The sequence below is a fragment of the Penaeus japonicus genome, unplaced genomic scaffold, assembly GCF_977035675.1.
Source record: "Penaeus japonicus unplaced genomic scaffold, GWHDUDI00000001_assembly GWHDUDI00000013, whole genome shotgun sequence".
NCBI classification, from domain to species: Eukaryota; Metazoa; Arthropoda; class Malacostraca; order Decapoda; family Penaeidae; genus Penaeus; species Penaeus japonicus.
This window is the reverse complement of record NW_028234415.1, coordinates 31814076-31823030: the sequence shown is the minus strand read 5'-3', so window position 1 is coordinate 31823030 and position 8955 is coordinate 31814076. Positions and strand designations below refer to the sequence as shown.

Here is an 8955-nt window from a genome sequence, read left to right as displayed (position 1 = left end):
ATATATATATATATATTATATGTATATATATATATATATATATATAATATATATATATGTATATATATATATGTATATATTATATGTATATATATATATATATATATATATATATATATATATATTATATATATATAATATATATATGTATATATATATATGTATATAATATATATATATATATATATATATATATATATATATTTATATATATATGTATATATATATATTATATAATATGTATATGTATATATATGATATATATATATACATATATACATGTGTGTGTGTATATACATACACACACACAACACACACACACCCAAAAAAAAAAAAAACAAAACAAAAAAACAAAAAAAAAATAAAAATAAAACAAAAAAAAAAATACAAAAAAAAAAAAAAAAAAATAAAAAAAAAAAAACATAATAAAAATAACAAAAAAAAAAAATAAAACCAAAAAAACCAAAAAAATAAAATAAAAAAAAAAAAAAAAAAAAAAACAAAAAAAAAAAAAAAAAAACTGAGAAGAAAAAAAAAAAAAAAGTTTAAAAAAAAAAACAAAACAAAAAGCAAAAAAAAAACACAAAGTAAAAAAAAAAAAACAAAAAAAAACAACCACAAAAAAAAAAACAAAACACACAAAAAAAAACCAAAAAAACAAACAAAAAAACCCCCAACCACCACCACCCCAACCAAAAAACAAAAAAAAAAAAAACACCCACAAAAAACAACACACACCACACAACCACAAACCCACACACACACCCACACCAACACACACACACAACACCAAACACCACCCACAAAACCACACACAAACACCACACACAAAACCCCAAACCACCCCACCAACCCCCCCAAAACACCACACCCACCACACACAAACCCACAACCAAAAAAAAACAAAAAAAAACCAAAAAAAAACCACAAAACCCCCACAAACCCCCACACACACCAAACACACACACCCCCAAACCACCCACACACACCCAACCCCACCCCACCCCCCAACACCCCCCCACCAACCACACACAACCAATACCCCCCACACACACAAAACAAACACACCCCAACACACCCCCACAAACCCCACACACCCACCCACAAACACACCAAAAACACCCCCACACACACAACCAACCACAACAACAAAAACCACACCCCCCAATACACACCACCCCAAACACAACACACAAACACAACACACCACAAAAAAACAAAAACACAAACACAACACACCAAAAATCACAAACCAAAACCCACAAAACACAAACACAAAACACACAAACCAACCCCCCCACCCCAAAAACAACAACACACCCAACAAACCACAAACACAAACACACAACACCACCCCCAAAATCCACCTACCACAACAACCCCACCAAAAACAAACAAACCCCACACACACCACACAACACACCCCCCCACACAAACAATCACAACCCAACAAAAAAACTCCACCCAAAAACACACACAAAAAAAACCCCCCCACCAACCACACCCAACACACACACACCACCCACAACCAACCCCCCAAACCCCCCCATAGAAAACCGATACCCAACCCAACAACCCCCACCCCACCAACCAACACAAACAAACACCAAAAACCCACACCCCCCAAAACCACCCACCACACACAAAACACTAATACCACACACCCACAACCCCCACCCCCCAAAACAAACCCCACACACACAACCAAACCCCAAAAACAACCACCACCAACACCAAAACACCACCACCCACACCACCACAAAAACCAACACAAACAACCCAACACCACAAAACCCACCCAACCCAAAACACCACCCACCCCCAACCAAACACAACACCCAACACCCCACACACACCCCCCCCCCCCCCCCCCCCCCCCCAAAACCCCCCCACCCCCCCCCACCCCCACACAAACCCAAACAAAACAACACACACACCCCACACACAAAAAAAACACCCCACACCCCCCCACCCACACACCCCCCCCCCCCCACCCCCACACACACACACACACCCACCCCACCCCCCCACCCCCACCCCCCCCCCACCCCCACACACCCCCACCCCCCCCCCCACACACACACACACACACACACACACACACAAAAAAACACCCACAAACCCACCCCCCACCCCCCACCACCCCCCCAACCCCAACACACCCCAAAACCCCCCCAAAACCCACCAAAACCTCACACACACACACCACACCACCACACCACACCACACAAAAACCCACCCACCACACACACACACCACACACACAAAACCCCACACACCCACCACCAACACACAACAAAAAACACACACACACAAAACACCCAAACCACACACAACACACCACCCACACACCAACACCCCACACCACCACACACAACACACCCCACACCCCACAATATATATAATAATATATATTATATTATATGATATAAAATATAATTTTTGGTGAAACCCACCCACCCACCCCACACCCCACCCCCCCCCCCCACACAAAACACAAAAAACACAAACACCACAAACAACCACCATCCCCACACACACCTAACACAACAAAAACACACACAAAACACACACCCCACACCCACACCCCACCCCCCCCCCCCCCCCCACCCCCCCCCCCCAAAAAACAAATTAATTAAAACAAAAAATAAACCAAACCAAAAAAAAAAAAAACAAAAACAAATTAAACAAACAAATATATTAACCCACACAACACAACAAACCCCAAAAAAACAAAACACAAAAACAACAACCACAAAAAACCCCATCAATCACCCAAACCCCAACACCAAACACCAACACACCCCCAACAAAAAAACCACACACACAAAAAAAAAAAAAAAAAACAAAAAACCCAAAACAACCCCACACACAACACAACAAAAAAAAAAAACAAAAAACACACAACAAAAAAATAAAAAAAAAAAAACAAAAAAAAAAAAAAAAAAACCAAAAAAAAAACAAAACATAAAAAAAAATATAAAAAAAAAAAAAACAAAAAACAAATAGAAAACAAAAAAAAAAAAACAATAAAAAAAAAAAAAATAAAAATAATCCAAAAAAAATAAAAAAAAAACAAACAACAAACCACCAAAAAAACCCCCACAAACCCCACACCAAACAAAAAACCCATATATTACATATCTAATGTTTATATGTATGCCTCAATATAAAATGCCTATTGAATGACCCATCTTAGAAAGAGGATACTTCCAACAAAGTGAAACTTACTTCCTCTTTTTGACGAGCATCCTGGCTTGTGATCTCCAACAGGAGCAAATATAACCTGGTGATCGTGAAAACTAGACATAGAGACCGCCTCCCTTATCTTGGTGATAAGATAGGGCATATCATGAACATTCGTTTGAATTGAAGATTAGAGAAAGAGTATATTGCACTATGACAAGTGTATGTGGAAGTACCTTACCGCTCAAGATGTTGTAAGGAAAATAGGAATTTATATTTTTTTCTTTCATTTTTTTCATGTAAATATAAGAAAGTGTTGATAGACAGAAAACTATGACAATAATGTTATGGTTACTATAAATTACTATTACCAGTGATATCACTCTGTAAGATAATGATAACTTAATCTCGTAATTCAGCCAGACTGTAATAAAAAAAGGAAACTCAAAGAAATCATGATAATAATGATAACGACGATGATGATGACGATAATGATGTAAATAATGATAGCAAAAAATATGATTAAAATCATACTGATACTATATATACCTCTAACAATAACGATAATATTGATAGTGATAATACAAACAGCAATACTGATAATGCCAAAATAAGAAATAAGAAACAATAATAATAACTATCATGGCATAAATGATAAAATATGGCCACCAACAAAATTAATAATACCAATGTCCACCACCACGTAGTTCCTCGTACCAAATGCGAGGAGTGACAGCGGTCTCAGGTTAAGCCATTCGAGAGCCAGTAAGCCATCAGAAGTGATATGAAATTGAGATTTAATTGCCTCTCTCTCAACCAACGCCACTCACTTCAAGTCTCTTGTCTGTTGGGTGGCAAGGTGTGGATGTTGATCAAAACATTGGTACGGCGGTTAACACTGACTGGGGACGGTTAGTATGGGTGTGAAAAAGTGGGAGTTTTTGTAAGATCATTGAAGTGGGAATTACTTATTTCTTGATATTATCATTGCTATCATTACTTGTTTTTATTCATCTGAGTTCGGACAAAAGTAAGAAACACACTATTCCACGTTCACAATTCTATTTTTACTTATGTGAGATCTGGCAAGCTCGTTAACGTTTTTGTTCCAAAATTATTGTTTCATTTGACTTCTTTCTATTCATGTTTTCAACATACGGGATAGTCGTTTAGACATTCTTGAATAACAAAATGTCGTAATGTCGTAATCCAGTTATCTGACAATTCTTATCAGCCTTGAGAGAAAGTTATTCCGAAAAAGTATATATAATATCTAGATATATATATATATATATTATATATACAAATCTATATATATTATATTATATGCTAGATATTATATATGACTATAATGAGATATATATATACTCTATAAATATAGTATATATATAGTGATGATTATAAAAATCGCCATTGATACCCCATAAAATAATCGTGTATATTGCTACCATGATAATCCTATCGCGGCTCAAATAAATTTTTACATCAAATCATTTCATAAGGGATAAAGGAATTCAGACAATGAATAACATAAAACTGGTTATCTAAACAGGGAAGGAAGAATCCTTAATATCATTATTGTTTTTCGCTATTTTCGCAAGTTCCATCGGTCATCAATAAGGAAAATGTTCAACTAGTTAACATCTACGTCACACTTAAATTTAGTTTTATATATTTATAGACTATATATATATATATATATATCTAATATACACCACATATGTGAATGTATATATATTTATATATATATATTATATATATATATATATCTATATATATATATATACATCACCATATGTGTATGTATATATATATACTTATATATATATAAATCCTAGTTATTTATATGATATATAATATATATATTATATATATATATACACACACACACCACACACAACCCCACACACACACCACACATATAATAAATATATATTATATTTATCTATATATATATCTAGATATAATTTTAATAACATATGTATATATATATATATATATATATATATATATATATATATATATACTTATATTTATATGCAACTCGACAACAATGTATACAAAAGTGAATAAATAGATCGATATAATGTGGAATGGAGAGAGGGAGTGTTTGGTTGGCAGAGAGAGAAGTCACTTTTATCGTGTTATTTTATTTATTCATTTACTTTTTATTTTTTATTTTATTTATTTATTTATTTATTTTTTTTTTTTGAAAATGAAGAGAGTATATCAAGCCTGCTAACCCAGCATATTTCGAGACGCATGTCCTTTAGAGGTAACACAGCAAGTTGTGTGAAGCCAAAGAGGAATTCCGGCGAGGAAGCATATTCTCCTTGTTTCTATTGTGACGTACACCTTTTCTTTTTATTTGCAGTTCCAGTGACCCTTGTTTAAGGATAGTTTCAACTTACAACACATACCTATAAATACTACCCGCCACAGTACTGCACACACACAACACCACACCACCACGCAACTAACACACAACACACACACATCACACACCAACACACACACACTATATATATACTATATATAATTATATTATATAATAATATAATAGTATATATTATATATATATATATATATATCAGACGTGCTAACTTTGCGATATAACAGATAACGCGCCAGCTTTTATCGCGTCACAAGAGGCTGGCGATAGGCAAAAAGAGGAACAAAAACAAAAATACACGAATCTAACCACACACTCACATACATACACCCCCACACCTATACCAACACCGGGGGGGGGGGGGGGGGGGGGGGGGGGGGGGGGGGGGGGGTTTGGGGGGTGGGGGGGGGGGGGGGTTTGGGGGGAGGACTCCACATACAGAACACACACACACACACACACACACACCACACACTACACACTATCACATATATATATATATAATTATATATATATAACTATTACTTGATCGTATATATATAATATGGATATATATGTATGTATGTATTATGTATATATACATGCATATTATACATATATATTTATTCTTATGAGAATTATATATATGTTATACAGTGTGTGTATATATATATATATATATACTATATATATATATATATATATAATAATATTATATATATATTCATTACATCTATATCCATACACACATCACACACCACACACACCACACCATCACACCACAACACACACACACATATATATATATATTATATATATATATAATATTCTAATATATATATATATATATATGTGTGTGTGTGTGTGTGTGTGTGTGAGTGTGTGTGTGTGTTGTATGGATATAGATGTATATGAATATATATATATATATATATATCTATATATATATATATATATATTATATATTTATATACATCTATATCCATACACACACACACATACACACCACACAAGCACACCCACACACCCACATATATATATAATATATATATATATATATATACTATATATATATATATATTATATAATATTAATATATATTACTCTATATTATATATTGTAATAGTAGTAGCTTTGAGTAAGTGGGGCGTCGTGGTTTCGTGGGCACTCAACCCCTCCTACAATATATATAAATTAGTATATATATTATATACTATAATAATTCATATATATGTGTGTGTGTGTGTGTGTGTGTGTGTGTGTGTGTGTGTGTGTGTGTGTGTATGGATATAGATGTATATGAATATATATATATATATATATATATATATATATATATATATATATATGTGGATATATGTATGTATGTATACATATACATACATATATATATATATATATATACATATATATACATTTACAGACATATATATACACATATTTATATGAGTATTCATATTTGCGCGCGCTGGTGTGTGTGCCTATGTATTCACGTATACACCATACACGTGTGTTTGCGTGTATGCATTTGATGCCATATCTCACATTAAACAAACATAATTCGTGTCTTTAAAAGCAAGATCCATACACCTCAGCCCACAAAACCTTCCATCAAATTATGTGAACTTGAAATAACAATATACAAATGCAATAAACGTGCTTCAACTGGTTCAATTTTCAACACGTTCAAATATGTCGCAACGGTGTAAAAACTTGTCTACATTGGAAACAGCACTTTTTTCCTTCCCTTTACTTGAAATTAAGTATTTATTACATGTGATTATTATCATAAACATTCTGGAAAAGAACGAAAAATCTATACTAATCGCAACAAACTTTACCCTGGACAAGCAATCATCTCCCGGGTATTAAAAAAAAGAAGAAAAAAAAAAAAACTATAACATGTCTGAACAATTTTCCTCACTAACCAACTTCCATTATAATACCCCACCTTCCCCATCTCTTAAAAATCAAACATACTCAGGAAAAGGGGCGCCAAACGACCCCTCTTTTCACCCTTTTATTCCCCCGTCACCCTTTCTCCTGCCGGCAGGTCGTCCCCCTCAATGAAACACTCATTCACTTCTAACATTAATACAAAGAAAATAATCAATAAAAAGGGTGATAACAGGGTGACATATGTCCTCCTTTCACCCTTGCACCCCCTTCCCCTGGCAGGTGGGTGTCCAGTGCCACCTGTGAGCCGGCGGACCTCGCTCTCCTCTGCTCTCTTGTTCAGCCATTGCAGTGGTGTTGGTGGGGGAAGCGAGAGACAGAGAAACCATCCAATGTGCCTGTGAAACAACATTAAAAAAACTTTATTTGCATAGAATTGGGAGCGAAAGAGAGAAAGAGAGAGGGCGAAAGGAGGAAAAATGCTCGTCAAGGAATTGTAAGATCCGGTGGAGTTTTTCTTCGGCGTGAAAGTTGGTTTCGAGAGTAACGGTGAAAGTTATCGTTTGGGGGCGACGGGGATTTTTGCTCGGCTTCTTATTTCAGGTAGTTGTCTGCTAAACCGCTACGCGGACTACTCTCTAGAGGCGCGTCGACGCGGCCGTCTGGTTGCGCCCGGTGCGAGGTGCTTATTCGCTCCATGGGAACGCGCCGGTCGGCCGCTAACTGGGGTCCGACCTAGTCGTCCCACACACCCACGTATACCTGTCGTCGCAGCGTAAGTTCGGAGCCGGGAGGCGCTGCTGATGTAGTGTACTTTATCGCCAAGGGGGCAAGACCGCCCGCAAGCCAGCGCGCCCCGGCGTGTCGGGGCTGCGATTCGCGAGAGTCAGCCTATCCGCGCGCCATCCGGTAGAGGATAGTGCCACTAGCGAGGAACTAGCCGGTACGACGCGGGGTGTGAACGCGGTGGGGCGGTCAAATGTCGGTCGCTCGTCGCCTATCGCTAACCCTCCTCTCTTCCAGCCTAGTCTATCTCTCTCTCTCTGGCGCTCATTGTTCTCTTGTACCTCTCCCTGCTTATGTATTACTTCTGACAATCACTGACGGATCTCTACTAATATTAATTTTTACGTTCTCGGCTCTATCTCTCTATATTGCTTCCCCTTTTTCCTTTACCGTTGCAATGTACGCCACCTGTTCTACCGACCCCGCCGGTTGTTATGTTCTCCCCTTGTCTCTCTCCTCTCTTCCCTTGCTCCGCATGTCCCACTCTTTTCTCGCTATTGCTCTCTCTTCCTTAGCCTGTGTCCTATCTCATCGATACTGAAGCTGCGTTTTCCAGCGACAGTGCTTTCTCTTTCGCGTTGCTCTGTTCGCTGTATTCTCTCGCCATACTTGTTGTTGCTTCGCTGCTTGCTCCTCTCGTCACTCGCTCTTTTCCCAGGTACCTCCTTTCTTGAGATCTTCTTTACCCTATAACCTACTTCTTACTATCTGCTCTT

The 8955-nt window shown here is 36.7% G+C and overlaps 1 protein-coding gene across 1 annotated transcript in view; it reads right to left on the bottom strand.

Annotated features, from left to right (window-relative positions):
- Nucleotides 1-3902, bottom strand: part of LOC122244856 (phosphatidylinositol transfer protein beta isoform) — a 23877-nt gene extending 19975 nt beyond the window's left edge. The window contains exon 1 of the mRNA XM_086543430.1: nt 3874-3902. The gene's annotated coding sequence lies outside the window, so the exon portion shown is untranslated. The remainder of the gene's footprint in view (nt 1-3873) is intronic.
- Between the last annotated feature and the right edge of the window lie 5053 nt (nt 3903-8955).